The following is a 16064-nucleotide window of genomic DNA, read 5'->3' on the forward strand; positions in this document are numbered from 1 at the left end:
GTGAAGTTCCGAAGGACACTATGATTGGGTGAATGTTGGCCCCCAGAAATCTGTGTTCTAATCCCAGAATCTGTGAATGGTACACTGCATGGCAAAAGGGACTTTGCAGGGGTGATTAAATCAAAGGTCCTGAGATGGGAGATTACTCTAGATTATCCAGGTAGGCCTCAAATATAATCACCAGTGTCCCTGTAAGAGGGAGGCAGATGGAGATTAGATGCAGAAGGAGAGAAGTTGATGTGACCGGGGAGCAGAGATTGAAGTGACGTGGCTGCAAGGCAAGGAATGGTGGCGGCCGCCAGACATTGAGAGAGGCAAGGAATGGGTTCTCTCATGTAGCCTCGAGAAGGAACTAGCCCTTTGACACCCTGATTTTAGTCCCATAAGACTCGTTTCAGGTTTTTGGCCTCTAGAACTTTAATAGAATAAATGTGTGTTGTTTAAAGCCAACAAGTTTGTGATAATTTGTTATAACAACCAAAGGAAACTAACACAGACCCCTTTTTGAATTGCCAGCCACAAAATGTCTCACTTTGAGGAGTATATCAAAGTTGTCTGTGATTACTTCAACTAAGTAAACTAAACATGGGAGAAAAATCTTTTACCCAAAACTTGTCTAGGTAGAGAACAGCAGTCAATCATAAATCCATGAAAAATGAGAAATGATTTACAAATTTTGATTTGAAATGTAAGAAGTTAAAAGTCCTGCCTAAAAAGAAAGGGCCTTTTTACAACATGCTTTTAAGGTCTTGAAGTAAAGAACCGGCATTTCCTTGCATACCTCAGGACACTGGCTACAATTAATCACTGTTGAGTCTTTGAAAGCACTGTCTAGGACACTTTGCTTTATTTTGAAGGCTTCGGAACAAAGTCCTTACATTTATGCATATAGACAGGGTCTAACTGAGAAAAGAGAAACCACTAGAACTATTTACAACAGAGGGAGTTGAACAAGGGAGCTACTTGCACAGGTGCTGGAGGAGTCGAAACGCCAAACAGAGGACATTTAAAACAACCCAAAGTTTGGAAACAGCAGGAAGCTACTACCACCCCTAGGCTAGGGTGTCCTCCTGACACCCAAAACGAAGTGTAATTCCCAAACCTGCTTCTCCAACTCTCTGACACCAACTGTGCGTCCTACAACTCAATTCAATTCAGACACTAACTGCCCAGAGTCAGCACAGACCCCACCGGTTTAAAAGCGATTAAATCGTCAGCCACTGGTGACTGCACCATATCTGTAGCCTCTCTCCCACCCCAGAGGTGGGGCGGGGAGCTGGAAGTTCCAACCCTGTAGACGTGGCTTGGTCTTTCTAGCAACCAGTCCCCATCCCTAAGCCATCTAGGGGCCCCCAGATACCAGTCATCTCGGCACACAGAAGACACTCACCATTCTGGAAATTCCAGGGCTTTTAGGTTGTGCCGGGAACCAGAAACAAAGACCAAATATTTATTTTTTATTACACTACACTCTCCCTCATTTAACTCTGTTATGGGCTGAACTGTGTTTCCCCAAATTCATATGTTGAAGTTCTATCCCCTGGGACTCCAGAATGTGACTGCATTTGTGGGAGGACCTTTTAAGAGGTGATTAAGTTGAAATGAGGTCGTTAGGGGGGGCCTCATCCAATGACTGCTGTCCTAATAAGAAGCAGGGATCAGGACACAGACACGCACCTGCGGGAGGGAAGGGAAGATGTGCGAGATCGCAGGGTAAGGGTGGCCATCTGCCTGCCAAGAAGAGAAGCCTAGGAGAAACTGTATCTGCCAACGACTCCATCTTGGACATCTAGCCTCTAGAACTGAGAGGAAATAAGTATCTGTTGTTTTAGCCACAGGTCTGTGGCAGCCCAAGCCACCTAAGACACCCTCCTAACACCTCCGAGTAGGTACTATTATTGTCTCTTCTTTACAGATGGGAAAACCCAAGCTTACAGAGGTTAAGCAGCGTGCCCAAGGTCATGCCTTCATGCCCAAGGTCACACTGTGGGGAAACGTGGGCCATCCTCTTTCTCACGGGGCTCTGCAGCCTCATGGGGCATCTCTTGGTCACTGGTCCTGAGTCTCCCCTTTCCAGGACAGGCTACATGCAGCCCCACCAGGACAGGCCCCCACAAATAGTGGCATTGGCTAAAATGTCTGGGCCTGGACTCAGATGTTGGGTTCTGCCATGTGGCGGCTGTGTGACTACCTGGGACTCTCCTGTCGCTGCAGCTTGTTTCTCATCTATCATGAATGAGGGCAGCAGAGGCCACTGAGCCCGGAGACAAGGCTTGGCCACTACTGCTCAGGCTGAGCCTCAGACCTGAGCAAGTCTCCCCTCTGGGGGCAATTCCCCAGGATGCCAGCCTGGAGACCTCACCTCTCATGGACAGTTCGGGGCAGGCAACTCTGGTTAGGGCGCCACTGAGGAAGGGAACTATCCAACACTAACTGTGCTGCTCGGAGGCCAGGTGCTTCGCCCACATGTCCATTTGACAGCTGAGGAAACTGAAGCCTAGGGTGATGGGGGGAAGAGGGTATAATTTTCTCAGGGCCAGAGAATTGGAACTTAAGAGGTAGGATTCCGTTCCAGACTGCAGCATGGCCTCCTGGCCAGTCACCTCTGTCCCACCGCCCGCAGCCGAGTGGCTCACATAGGGCATCCAAGCACTGTTGTCAGCCACCAGATGCTGGTGAACCCCATATTTCCCAGGAGCCTCTGCCATCCAGGGAAGGGGTAGGCACCAGTCCAGAGCAGCTCGCTTGACTCCAAACAAGCACCGGATATAGACGCTGCTTGCCCAGCGGGGTAAGCAATAATCTTTTCGTCTATTCCTGGCTCCTGGAGATTTGCCTCTCTCTGGGGAAATTACTTTGGGGTCATAGCAAAATTTCTGTGACAGCTAATAAAGTAACCTTTCTGTTTCTGGAACCAGATCCTGGAGCCCTGGAGCCTTGGGGAATGTGTGGACTGTATTTTTTTCTCCTCCCTTTTAATCACCAGATGAAGTGGGAAGGGGTGAGCTGGTGAGGGCAAGAACTCCTGACTGAATTACCTCCTTGGCCAAAGTTCACTCTGACTTTGTCATGCGCAGATATGGAGCCCAGGGAACAGGGTGTCTCCACTGAGGTCTGCAGTGACCTTCAATTGTAGGTCAGGGGTTCGGGAGTTTCAACCCTCAACTTCGCAAATCAGAGCCACGCATTGAGCCCAGAGCTGGACACACAGAAAGGCAGGGAGGCCCCCAAATTCAGACCATGGGCTGATGGTGGCTGACACGTGGGATTCTAGTCCTGGCTCTGCCAGGTGACCAGGGGGCAGGTATCTCAGGTCCTCATACTCAGTTTCCTCATCTGTCAGATTGGGCTCTAACAAGACCATCTCCTCAGTTTCCTTGGCAGCCCCAGAATTTCTGCTTAGGAAAATCCTAGGGGAGGGAGGTGATCTGCTTGCAGGCTGATGAGGTGGGCGCTGCTTTTGAAGCAGCAGTTGCATAGCGCGTAGGGCACTGTTTTTACTTAGATTATGTTTAGGGGTAGCCTTGGGGAAGGCTGCCCCCAGCTCCCCATAACTTCCTGGTCCTGCACGGAGAAATGAATCTGACTAGTAAGAGAATCATCTACTATGATGTTTGCCACCTAGTTAGTGCAATATAGGTTGACTGCTATTCTTTTGTTGTTAGTTTGGTTAATAATAGGATATGACACTTGTTCTGGGTGAGTTCACAGAACACGGGGGAGACAGCTGTGCAGCGGGCTGTTAGGAACAGCACTGCAAGGTGCCAAGCCTCACGAGAGGACACAGGGCCTGTTCGATTCTGCTTGGTTCTCAGGGCCAACTTCACAGAGCCAGTGACATTTTAACTGAGCCTCACAGGATGCATCTGGGCTCAGGGCAGAGCAGAGCCTTCAGACAGAAGTCAGCATGACTGAAGAGAGAGCGTGTGAGGAGTGCTGATAGAGTCCTGGGCAGCAGCAGAAGTAGGGGTGAGGCAGCCAACATCCCTAACACCACCCTGAGAGGGGAGGGTTCTGAGTCTCAAACTCAGATGCCTGGTGTTTAGCAGTGTTGACAGTGTGAAGAGACAGAGGTGGAGGCAGGGAGGCCAGTTAGGAGGCTGCTGGGGACATTTAGGGCTGAGGTTATGGCAGGGTGATTGAGAGGAGAGAGGGAATGGGGATGAGGGAGTCAGGAAGAGTCCAGGCTGAGGTGATGAGGCGGGAGGGCATGGGGAGCGGAGGTGGAGAAAGGGGTGAGTGGGGATGCCGTGTTTCAGAGAGAATTCACAGAACACCAGCCATGGTGAAAAATCCCGGAAACACCCTGCTCGCTTTTCCCAAAAGGCATTAAATCGAAGATTCACTGGGAGGCTCAGAACAGAGAAACCGAATGGTGGAGGAGCTGCTTCTTCTTCTACGGTGTCATTATGTAGCCTCTGGTGACCCAGCTAAGCTGTCCTTACTGAGCAAAGAGTGGGGACCCAAAGATGGACTGTGCTCCTCCTACCTGTCTAGGGCACAGAACTAACAGCTAACATTACCAGGTATTTGCGTGTGAAGGAAATGTGCCAAGCTCCTGGCGGGTTCGACTTATATAATCCTTGAGGGGTGACACCCTCATTTTACAAAGGAAGAAACCGAGGGTCAGAGAGGTTATGGTTGTCACTCAAAGTTGCACAGCAAAAGGTGGTAGAGCCAGCGTCAGCCTCGCCTGCGTGGCTGACAGAGAAATGGGGTAGAGCCTCATTTCCTTGTCTCCCGGCTGTCTTCCTCCCCAAGGCCACAATGCACTCAGGTGGTGGACGGGCACTTGAACGCGAACCGTCTCCCAGTGCGATGTTGTTACTTCCCTGTCCTCCGCCTCAGTGGAGGTAATCCTGCTCTTTCACCTCACTCTTGGTGAGAGTTGGGGGTGGTGAATGCTCATAATCACCTCTGGCTTTTTCTGCTCCAGCTGGGATGAACAGGCCCGGCATGTGAAAAGGTAAGGAACTGAGCATGGAGCCCAGGAGCAGATGGCACCGGGAGCTGGCCAGCTTCTATGGCACCCTGGACCCAGCACGAGCCTCAACTATTCCTAGTGGATGAATAGATGTGTGGTGGAGAGGGGGTTGGGGACAGGACTTCTGGCCCTGTCTTGATGTCCCAGAAGGGACTGTAGCCATCACCTGCCCAGAATGACCTGTGACCTGTCTTCTGCTGCCCTACCCAGGGATGAATCCAGCTTCTGAACCTATGGCCATGGTCCTGCTCTAAGATCTGAGGGACCAGGCCCCAAGAATGCCTGCCGTCCCACCTGGTCCCCTCAGCCATGTCCCTGTGCTCCCCCTTTCCTCATCTGGCCCCTCTGAGGCCAACTATTCATCTCTAGCCAGCTTCAGTACCAGCTCCTATTTTCGCCAGCCAAGAGGAAGAAGTCAAGTAGGTGACCCAGTCCTGGGAGGCACTGGGAGACTGGACCCAGGGCTCTGACCAGCCAGAGGCCCCAGGGGTGAGGTGGTAGGGTGGGCCTTGGCCAAGCTCATGCCCAGGGGGCTTGGTCTCAGTGCCCACTATGGGCTTAGTGGTCCCTGATGGACACAGCAAATAAGCCTGAAATTGATCCAAGACTGCTAGTCAGGCCTCAAAAACCTCAGCTAATGTTTTGTAATCCCTTGAAGGACCAGGGGCCAGAGACAGGCCGAGGCGAGACTCCTCTGTGGCACTTGTCTCCACCCTGAGACCCTCTGCTCTGGTCCATGCCAAAGAATTAAGGCGTTAAGTGTGATGGATGCAAACGGTACCCAGAGAACTTAACTCACCAGGGCACCTGGTAAAACAGTGCAACTTTAACAGTCAAGCCGACTCTGGCCTCCTCCTCACATTACTGCTGTAAGAGTTAAAAGGTACTTGGGTTTCGTGGGCAGGAATGCACGAGTGCCAAACACCTGGAGGAAAAAAAGGTACAAACCATCATTTTGCTTATTTAATTTGCAATCTGAAAATATTTGGGCAAGAAAAGAATGCACAAATGAGCTCTCCGGTACGATCTGGGGTCTGGCTGAAATAAACTGGTGTACCTGCAGGTACTCAGCGTGTCGTGTGTATCCGATGTGTGTTTATGGCTACATGCGCTATGCAGACCACAGAGCAGGCAACGCACAGCTAATGCACTCGTTTCTTACCCACAAACATCTTGAAATTCCTTCTGTGTCTGTATTTGTAAACATCTTATGTAAAACAGATGGATTTATAGAACATGTGCATTGGAGTTTGGTTTTATTTATTTATTTTTAACATGTGCTATAAAATGCTTTGGAAAAATGATCTGTGCATTTGAAAACAAGAAAAGATTTCTCAGTGTACTCCTGAAATGGCAAGAGAGTCAAGAACAGAGGAAATGCTGGCGCTCGGGGCATCTGCTCAGAATGGCCTCTTGGGCCCAAACAGGTTTCCTGGAGGTGGCTCTCACACTCAACAGCACATTATGATCACCTGGGAAGATCTAAAAATTTCTGTTGGTCAGGCCTCACTCTTTACCAATGACACCAAAAGCCCTGGGTGAGAGCCGGGCCCGTCAGCTTGTTGAAGCCCCCAGGGTTTCCAGTGTGCACCCCGGTTTGGGAACTGGCCTTGGAGCCATGGTTCTCCAGCCATGGCTCCAAGGCCACTTTAACCCTGCCCATGCCCAGGCTTCACTCTAGATCAGTCACAACGGGACCAGCCGAAAGCCAATCTTCAAGCTTCCCAATGACTCACGTGTGCAGCCAGGGCTGGGAACCACTTCCTTCAAAGGACTTGGGGACAATCCTAACGAATGTGACTGCCGAGCCGGCCTCGCTTGATGGGAACCCAAGATGAGGCGGGGGCTTCCGTACCTTGTCTCAGTCCAGATCAAGTCCCACCTTCTCTCTCTGACACGTATTAATCGTGTGACTCGGAATCAGTGTGAGAAGTGCTCCCTAGCTCCTGTCCGTTGGACCCCGGGGCTCATCACACACGCCTCTCCTCTCCCCCCACCCTTGGTCTCTGCCTGAGCCAGGGATCCCGGGCTCTCCCTCTGCCTCAGCCTCTCTCCCCGCCTCTTCTCCTATCCTGCAACTAGAGGAATTTCCTTAAAAGCATACCTTGCCACACCTACCTCAAGTCATCCCGCAGATGCACAGACACGTGTCCTTGTTCATTGTTGGTAGGAAAGCGACATGGCGCAGTGGCCACGGGAGCCAGCGTGGCATCTTCTCACAGAGTGAAATATACATCCATACAGACTTGGATGTAAATGCTCACAGAAGCAATACTCATACAGCACCACATTGGAAACATTCCAAAGGCACATCGCCTGGCCCATCTACATACTGGATGTACATAATACAATGCAGTGGGTATACTGAGATACCTCTAAACAAATACCACTACACCTAGCAACACAGACAGGCCACAGCGCATGGAGCCAACAAAGGAGGTCACACACACAGGACTGTGTAGTGTATGATTCTGTTGTATGAAATTTCTAGACAGACAAATCTATAGAGACAGAAAGCAGATCAGCGGTTGCCTGTGGTTGGGGGTAGGAGTGGGAATCAGCTGGAAATGGGCATGAGAAAACTTTCTGGGGTGATGGAAAGATTCTAAAACTGGATTATGATGGTGGTTGCACAGCTGTATAAATCACAGAACTGGACTCTTACAGTGGGTAGAGTTTATTGTGGATAAATTATAATTCAAATAAAACCATTAAAAAAAAACTTCCAGTGGCTCACACAGGTTAGTGAATGATCTCCTTGCCTGGCATGTGAAGCCCTCTCCACCTTGTGCTGATCTGCCTTTCCAGGACCTTCTCCCCCGGTATGCAGCCCCATGGAACCCTCAACCTTCCCCAAGCATCAACCGGCCCCTGCATCTGGAATTCCTCGTCACCATGGCTGGCTTCCCTGCCAGGCAAACTCCTTCTTCTCTTTCAAGACTTGGAGCACAGAACACTTCACCTGAGGTCCGCACCCACAAATATTATCATGCTTATCAAAATATTATTCTTTGCTTATATATCAGTCTCTCCATTAGAGTGGTACTTTAAAAACTTAGGCTAATGGGCTGTGAAATCAACTTTTCATGCTATAACTAGCATTTTTTTTTAATGAAGTAAAATAGAAAACAGAATATTTTCTACACAGGAAGCACACTGTTTCATGAAACTCCTGTTTCACCCTTCACGTACATATACTATTTGTATGCGCGCTGAGGGGCTTATTTCTTACTATGGGCTGAGGTTTAAAACATCTGAAAAAAAAACTTCATTAGACAAGGAGTTCGTTGAGGGAAGGGTTTGTGCTGTTTCTCTGTGTCTCCATCACCAGCATGGCGCTTGGTACATGGAAGTCACACAACAGGGTGTCTGCTCAATGACAGAGTGGTTCTGTCCTCAAGTGACACTCCTCCTGCAACTCAATTATACGTCCCTTTGTGTCTTAATCCATCTTCCTGTCTCGCAACACACACATGGTTTTTAAAAGTTGTCTGTTGGCTAGCAGTCCGCATTCCCCTACATTTAGACTGGCAGCAAACCCCAGCAGGAAGTCCACATGATTACTATAAATCTGAGTTATAAAACCAAGTAGAAATGTCAAATACATTTTTTGAGAGTTAAGATGTACAACGTAAAAATAATAATGCCATAACAATAAGTCAAATCTAAAACTCTGAAGAGAAGTAGCTACATAATTTGTGGAGTCTAGGGCAAAATGAAAACATGGGACCCTTACTCAAAAACTATTAAGAATGTAAGATGGTGACAGCAAAGCATTAAACCAAGGGGGGGCCCCCCACTACATGCAGAGGCTCTTTAAAGTGTGGAACACACAGTGCTCACCCATGACACCCAGCCCTGAGCCCAGATCACAAAGGCAGAGACCTGGTAGGGATGGTGGGTGGTGGTTTAAAAGTGCTTTAACACTCTGCACATTTGTCCAAATCTTGGGAGCCCACCTGCCCCAACATCAAGCCAGTGATGAAAAGAACCCATCAAAAGTCTGACCGAGGCCCCGAAGCACCCATAATGAAAGAATTTGGGCTTCATAACAGAAACTTTGCACTTCCTAGCTTGAGCATGACTGGGCAAAGGGCCAGTCAATTAGCTCATGCCTCAGTTTCTCTGTCCTGAATCCCCATCTGTTTAGCCAGGACTTGTACTTTCAACCTGAGCCCCCATCCCCTGGGCTGGCCTTCTGGGACATCCAATTGATGCCAGTCCTGCGGCCTTGTTGGTCTCCGCAGCCTGGCCCTGGCTTTCTCCTCTTCTCCTTGGCCAGGAGCCCAAGTCTGAACTTGGTCTCTCCTTTCATCTTATAATCGCTGGAGGGGCTGGGGTACATGTGTGTGGGCGGGAAAGAGGAAGGGGTAGGTCTCAAGCATAGAAGTATAATGCAAGGTGTGCTGGCAATTCTATGAAGAAAATTGCCTTTGACTTGTTGGTACAAACAGGTTTGCAGATTTAGATGGGGACATTTTTTAAAAGATCAGCCTCCCCACTACATGACTTAAAATGCTGTCATTTAAATTATGTGGAGCTTCATTTGAGAAACTTTCTACCCCTGAGCATGTCAAAAGCAATTTCCCAGAGTTAAGCCTTTATGAACCCAAACTTACAGGCCTGAGCATCTCCCTCGCCGAGATTTGGGGTCAGGGTCCCAGCTGGGAGAGCAACAGCTTGCTTCTGAATGATTTGGGGAAATGCAGGGTGCCTAAGGAATCTTATAGATCATCTGGTTCCGAGGTGACTCATCCTTGTTTAAAGCAGCAGAAACCGCTCTTTAAATAGAAGACGTCATGCAGAGGCCGGGTCTAGAAACGCATCAGAGCGGGGCAGCTCTGGTTGTTGCTTGGCACAGGAAGCCAGGCCCGACTTCTTATATGCCTTTCTCCACCCCGATCGCTCTCCTCGCACCCCTAAAATTCAGCAGAGCCCAGTTTGAGAAACCCTGGCCTATTCCGCCCTCCCACCCCCACCCCATTCCTATTTCACAAGCAGAGACCCACCATTAAGTGGCCTCCCACTGTCACAGGGAACCTTCCCCTGTCTCCAGGCCACTGATGTTTCCAGCACCCCAGGCTGCCGCTCTGTTTCCTTTTAGTTGCTGGAAATTTCAGGGTCCTGAAAGATTCGAAGCAGCTTGTGCATTTGTGTGGTCCCAGTGGAGTCTCATCTGTGCCACTGCATTCACTCAGGCCTGTGTGGCCCACAGTCTTCAGTCACAGAAAGCGCGTATGCACGTCCGCGCCCCGACCCACCTACAGCGATTCCCTGAAACCCATTAGCATCACAGAAGCGGTGCCCATGTGAAAACACTTACCATGTGCCATTTTGGTTCAAGGCAGCAAATGAACCCCACATTTAAAGGGAGCTGAAACTTCAGAGCTTAATGCCCCTGCTTTGGAAGGTGATTCAACACTAGCCATGCAGGGGCCAAATGCCTGTGGCCACTTGCCTTCTCTTTAGATTCTGGCCAGAATTTTCAAAATGTAAACATAATAAAATTCCTTTTTTTTTTTTTTTTGAGTGTACAGTTCTATGAGTTTTAAGACATGCATAGATTCTTGTAACGGCCACCACTTATAGGATAAAGGACAACTCCAAAACCCCCAAATTCCCTCGGGCTATCCCTTTGCAGTCAGACCATCCCCCTTCTCCTAACTCCCAGTGATCATTGCTTTGTTCCCCATCTCTGCAGTTTTGCCTTTTCCAGAATGTGATATAAATGGAACCTATAGTATATAACCTTTTGAAACTGGTTTTCTCTCACTTAGCATAATACATTTAAGATTCATCCAAATTGCTGTATACATAAATAGTCCATTCCTTTTTCATTATCAAGTAGTATTCCATTATATGAATGAACAAGGGTTTACCCATACAACCAATGAAGAACATTTGTTGTTTTTCCAGGTTTTGGTAATTATGAATTACATTACTATGAATGTTCATGTACAGGTTTTTTGTGTAAATATAAGTTTTCATCTCTCTGGAGTAGAATTGCCGGGTCATTTGCTAAGAGTGTGTTTACAGTTCTAAGAAACTGCCAGACTGTTTCAGAGCAGCTGTACCATTTTGCATTCTCAGTTGGAAGTTCCAGTTGCTCCACATCTTGATCCACACTTGGCATTGTTGGAATTTTTTAGCCACTCTAATAGGTATACAGTGATATCTCACAGTGGTTTTAATTTGCGCTTTCCTAATAACTAATAAGGTTGGGCCTCTTTACACATGTTTATTTGTCATCCATATATCTTCTTTGGTGAAGTAACTTTTGCCCATTTTTCATTGGGCTGTTTGTGTATCGTTGAATTTTGAGAGTTCTTTATATATTCTAGATACAAGTCTTATGTTGGATATGTGATTTATACATATTTTCTCTCAGTGTGTAGCTTGTCTTTTCATTATCCAATTTAGGATGTTTCTTGCAGAACAATAGTTTTAAATTTTGGTTCATGTCCAACTTATCAATTTTGAAAAAATGGATCACACTTTTGGTTGTTATCTCTAAGAACTCTTTGCCTAACTCAAGATCATAAATATTTTCTTCTGTGGTTTCTTTTAAGAATTTTACAGTTTTGCGTGTAATTGATATTTACATCTCTGATCCACTATGATTTAATATTTGTATATGACATGAGGCTTAGTTTGAGGTTCACTTTGGGATTATTTATTTATTTATTTATTTAATTTGCATATAGATGTCTAATCATTCTAGTACCATTTGCGGAAACTGCTGTCATTTCTTTAGTGCCCCTTTATAAAAAATCAGTTGATTCTATTTGCATGGGTTTATCTCTGGGTTCTCTATGCTATTCCATGACTAATGCGATTATCCTTTTGTAGATATTACTATGTCTTGATTAGTGTGAATCCTCCAACTATGTTCTTCTTTTTCAAAATAGTTTTCACTACTCTAGTTCCTTTGCCTTTCCATATAAACTTGAGAATAAACTCACTGATACCTACAAAAAATCCTGCTTGGATTTTGATTGAGATTAAATCTATAGATCAATTTGGGGACAGTTGAAATTATAACTGTATTGGATCTTGCAACTCAGGAACCAAGTATGTATCTTCATTTATTTAGTTTTTCTTGGAGTTTTCAGCAACATTTTGTAGTTTTTAGAATATAGATTCTGGACATATTTTATTATGTTTGTACCTAAATATCCCATTTCGGAGGGAGTACTATAAATGAGGTTGATTGTTAAGTTTTGGTTTCCAATTATTTGATGCTAGTGTATAGAAATGTAATTTTTTTTATGTTGAACTTGTATCTCATGACACAACTCATTTATTAGTTCCAAGAACTTCTTTCTATAGTTCCTTTGGATTTTTTTTTTTATGAAGACAATAGTGTCATTTATGAATACAGACAGTTGTATTTCTTTCTTTCAACTTAAATGTCTTTCATTTCTTTTTCTTACTTTATTGCACTTGCTAGGACTTCAGTACAATATTAAATAGGAATGCTCTTCTATGTCTGAGAGTTCTTTTCTATTATCCTTCTGTTCGTTAATACTTTTTATTATACGTAGATGTTAAATTTTATAAAATGCTGTTTCTGTATCTATCAATATGATAATGTGATTTTTATCTAGTTGATATGATTGATTTCATATATTGTGACTGAATGTACAGCCACCTATAAAGATATATTATGTTAGATATAAAGAAACTGTCAATAAATTCTCAAAAATATCAAGATAGGTCTCTTTTTATTAGTTTTACTTTTTGAGCTTAAGACTCAGGGAAGTTTGTTGAATGTGTCTTTCATGGTTATTTTCCTCTGTTCCTGCTTTCTGAAATTTTTACTTTGAATATGTGTAGGTATGTTTTTGATTTTTCCTCCATGTCTCTTATTTTCAAAATGAGAGGCAAATGAGATGAGATGGTGAGACCATACAGTTTAGTGGCATGACATAAGGTCAAACAAATGATTATGCCTCCTTGCACACACATCGCTTGTTAAAAAAAAAAAAAAAATCCTCTTGCTGGGTTCCAGCTTAGCATGGGCTCCTTATACCTTCTTATACCTACTAAGACCAACTTACAAAAATCTGGCCCCAGGAAAAGGACATGGAGGTAGCAAGTCTTTACTTATTGGATCTCAATGAAAGGAGAAACTCCACCTAGAGGCTTCATCACTTATCTCTATTCTTTGACCCATAGGTGACGGTGAAGGAGTATATAAAACTAGAGAGGGTGAGGTGAACTGCAGAATGAACAAGCCCATTCGTCACAAACTCCTGAGGCCAGACAGAATCCTTAAGAACAAATCATTACAAACTAGTTACGTTTTGTTTTTCAACAGTGAGGTGAATGTCATGGGTGCTGTGTAACCAGAATGCCTCCATCTCTCACAGCTGGACTGAGGATGAATAAGCAGGCAGGTAAAAAAAGTCTCTCGTGATATATCCTTGTATACCAAAGTGTAGGTGCATTTTAAAAAAGTTGCCAACCGTGTTCAAATATCTACCTAACGACCATGTCTCCTACTCACCTTCTCCCTCATCAACTGAACTCAGTTTGGTCAGGGAGGCCATGAGATGTTTCAATTGGCCCCTACCCCAAAGCCAGACCCAGGGTTGAATCATGGTTGGTTCATTCTCCTATATCTTGGACAAATGAGACAGATGCGAAGTCTGCTGGGGAGGGCTAGCTCCCTGAAAGGACGGAAGTCCATGGATGAAGGTCTTTTGCCTCACGCCTTCTCCCTTCTGGTACAACAACATAATGTCTGGAGTGGTCATCTTGGGATCTTAGAAGCACAAGTATGAGATCTAGAGCCAACCCACTAAGGATGGTGGGGCTAGAGAGAGCCCGGGACCTCTGCTGGCATTGTCAAGCAACTGAGTCAACTCCAACGACTACCTACCTCCAGAATTCTGGTCACGTGAAAAAAATCAACTCTTATCAGTTCAAGGCATTATAAGTCAGGTTTTCTGTTACTTATAGCCAAAGCATTCCACCTGCACTTGCAGAACTAGCTTCATCACACTCCTCTGGCCCCTGAGACCCCAACACCAGCCATCGTGTTCCCCTCTGCCCCCCAATTCTGGGTCCCAAACCCGTGGGACTTCTGCTCTGAGCTTGAAGTCACCAGCCAAGCAATGCCCCCTTCTCAGAGAAAAACAGCAAATAACATTTATTGAGCACATATGATATTCCAGGAATATGATGTGCTAATTGTTGTGCACACATTAGCTCCTTTAATCTTCACATGGGGTAGGTACTGTCTTATCCTCATTTTGCAGATGGGGAAATTGATGCAGAAAAGTATTAGATAATTTGCCTTATGTCATGCCACTAAACTGCCACTAAACATCTCATCTCATTTGCCTCTCATTTTGAAAATAAGAGACATGGAGGAAAAATCAAAAACATACCTACACATATTCAAAGTAAAAATTTCAGAAAGCAGGAACAGAGGAAAATAACCATGAAAGACACATTCAACAAACTTCCCTGAGTCTTAAGCTCAAAAAGTAAAACTAATAAAAAGAGACCTATCTTGATATTTTTGAGAATTTATTGACAGTTTCTTTATATCTAACATAATATATCTTTATAAGTGGCTGGATATTCAGTCACAATACAGTTTCAAAATCAGAAAGTATATAGGCTGACCATTAGGTTATACAACTAGAAGTAAATAAAAGTTTAAATGTAAAAATAGCCTAGAATTTTTTAAAAAGACTATTATTAAAAAAAAAATGGTAGAAAAGCTTCAAGTGCAGGGAAATAAAATATTTTTAGAAAGCCTAAAGAATAAAAAGAGCAAATCATTGTACTTAGCAGAGATTATAGGTATAGGGGACTGGAAAACATTGTAGGAGAATATTACCCAAAACATTTTTAAAAAAGGAAAATAAGTATTACTGAACTTGACTAGCCCTGGGTTCAACCAGTTTTTTAAAGCATGCTGCTTGAGCCATTTCAGGAATGGACCATTTAAAATTTCTTTTAACCTTTTTCACACCTTGAGAAATATAGAAAGTTTCTCAGTTCCATTTACTAAACTGTTTTCAACCGTCATGTTTTAGTTCAGTATTTACAAGTGTCTACCATATAAGATGTATTAACAGGCACTGCGCTTTTAGTGGTGAACTAAAGATAGGCATGACACCTGCCACCAGGGTACCAAAGTTTATGGGGAGACAAGACTAAATCAAAAAATCACATCGTTAATTAGTTACAATATCCCCCCCAGAGACCCCAGAACCAGTTGGCCTATGTTTCCCATTAATAGTTAGTTGCAATAACTGCTATAAAGAAGTTCAAAATACTCTGAAAGAAAATAACCAGAAGGAACCTAAACTACCATATGTAGGTTGGTGATTTAGACAAGGCTCCTCAAAGGATGAGTCTCACTTAGTTAGGTGACATGGTGCAAGAAGAAACCTGGAAGGCAGAGGAAAGAGTGTGTGCAAAGGCCCTGGGGCCATAAAGGGCTTGATGAGCCAGAGGAGAGCTTCCCAGCTTGTGTGCAGTGAAGAGGTTTCAGGTTTGCCTCTAGTTGAGAATAACTGATGTGAAAAATGTTGTAGGCCAGTGTGGCTGAAAAGGAGTAAACACAACCAGGGTCTCGTGGTCACTGTTAGGGATTCTGATAAGAAATCAGGATTGGATTTTCCACCTGAGAATGTGGTGATCTTGTGCTTTAAAAAGATCACCATGTAACACAAATCCTTTTCAAATTCTAAAAGAGAAGGAATCACTTCATTCTATGAGACCAGCATGACTCTGATACCATGTAGATGCAAAAGTCCTCTACAAAATACTAGCAAACTGAATCTAGTAGCATATTAAAAGGATGATATATCATGATCAACTTGATTTTTACTGAGAATGGAAGGGTGGTTTAGTATGCATAAATCAGTGTAACACACCACAGAAATAGAATGAAGGGCAAAATAAAACCATTGATCATCTCAATTGGTGCAGGAAAGGAATTTGACAAAATCTATCATTCTTTCATGTTAAAAAACACTAATAAACTAAGAATAGAAAGGAATTCTTTAACAGGGTAGATGGCATCTATGAAAAACCTACAGCTAACATCAGATTCAAT

General features: G+C 44.8%; 1 protein-coding gene across 6 annotated transcripts in view; it reads right to left on the reverse strand.

Moving 5' to 3' along the window:
* Positions 1-16064, reverse strand: part of COL23A1 (collagen type XXIII alpha 1 chain) — a 286819-nt gene that overhangs the window by 164335 nt on the left and 106420 nt on the right. The window lies entirely within an intron of this gene.

The sequence above is a fragment of the Rousettus aegyptiacus genome, unplaced genomic scaffold, assembly GCF_014176215.1.
Source record: "Rousettus aegyptiacus isolate mRouAeg1 unplaced genomic scaffold, mRouAeg1.p scaffold_m13_p_7, whole genome shotgun sequence".
NCBI classification, from domain to species: domain Eukaryota; kingdom Metazoa; phylum Chordata; class Mammalia; order Chiroptera; family Pteropodidae; genus Rousettus; species Rousettus aegyptiacus.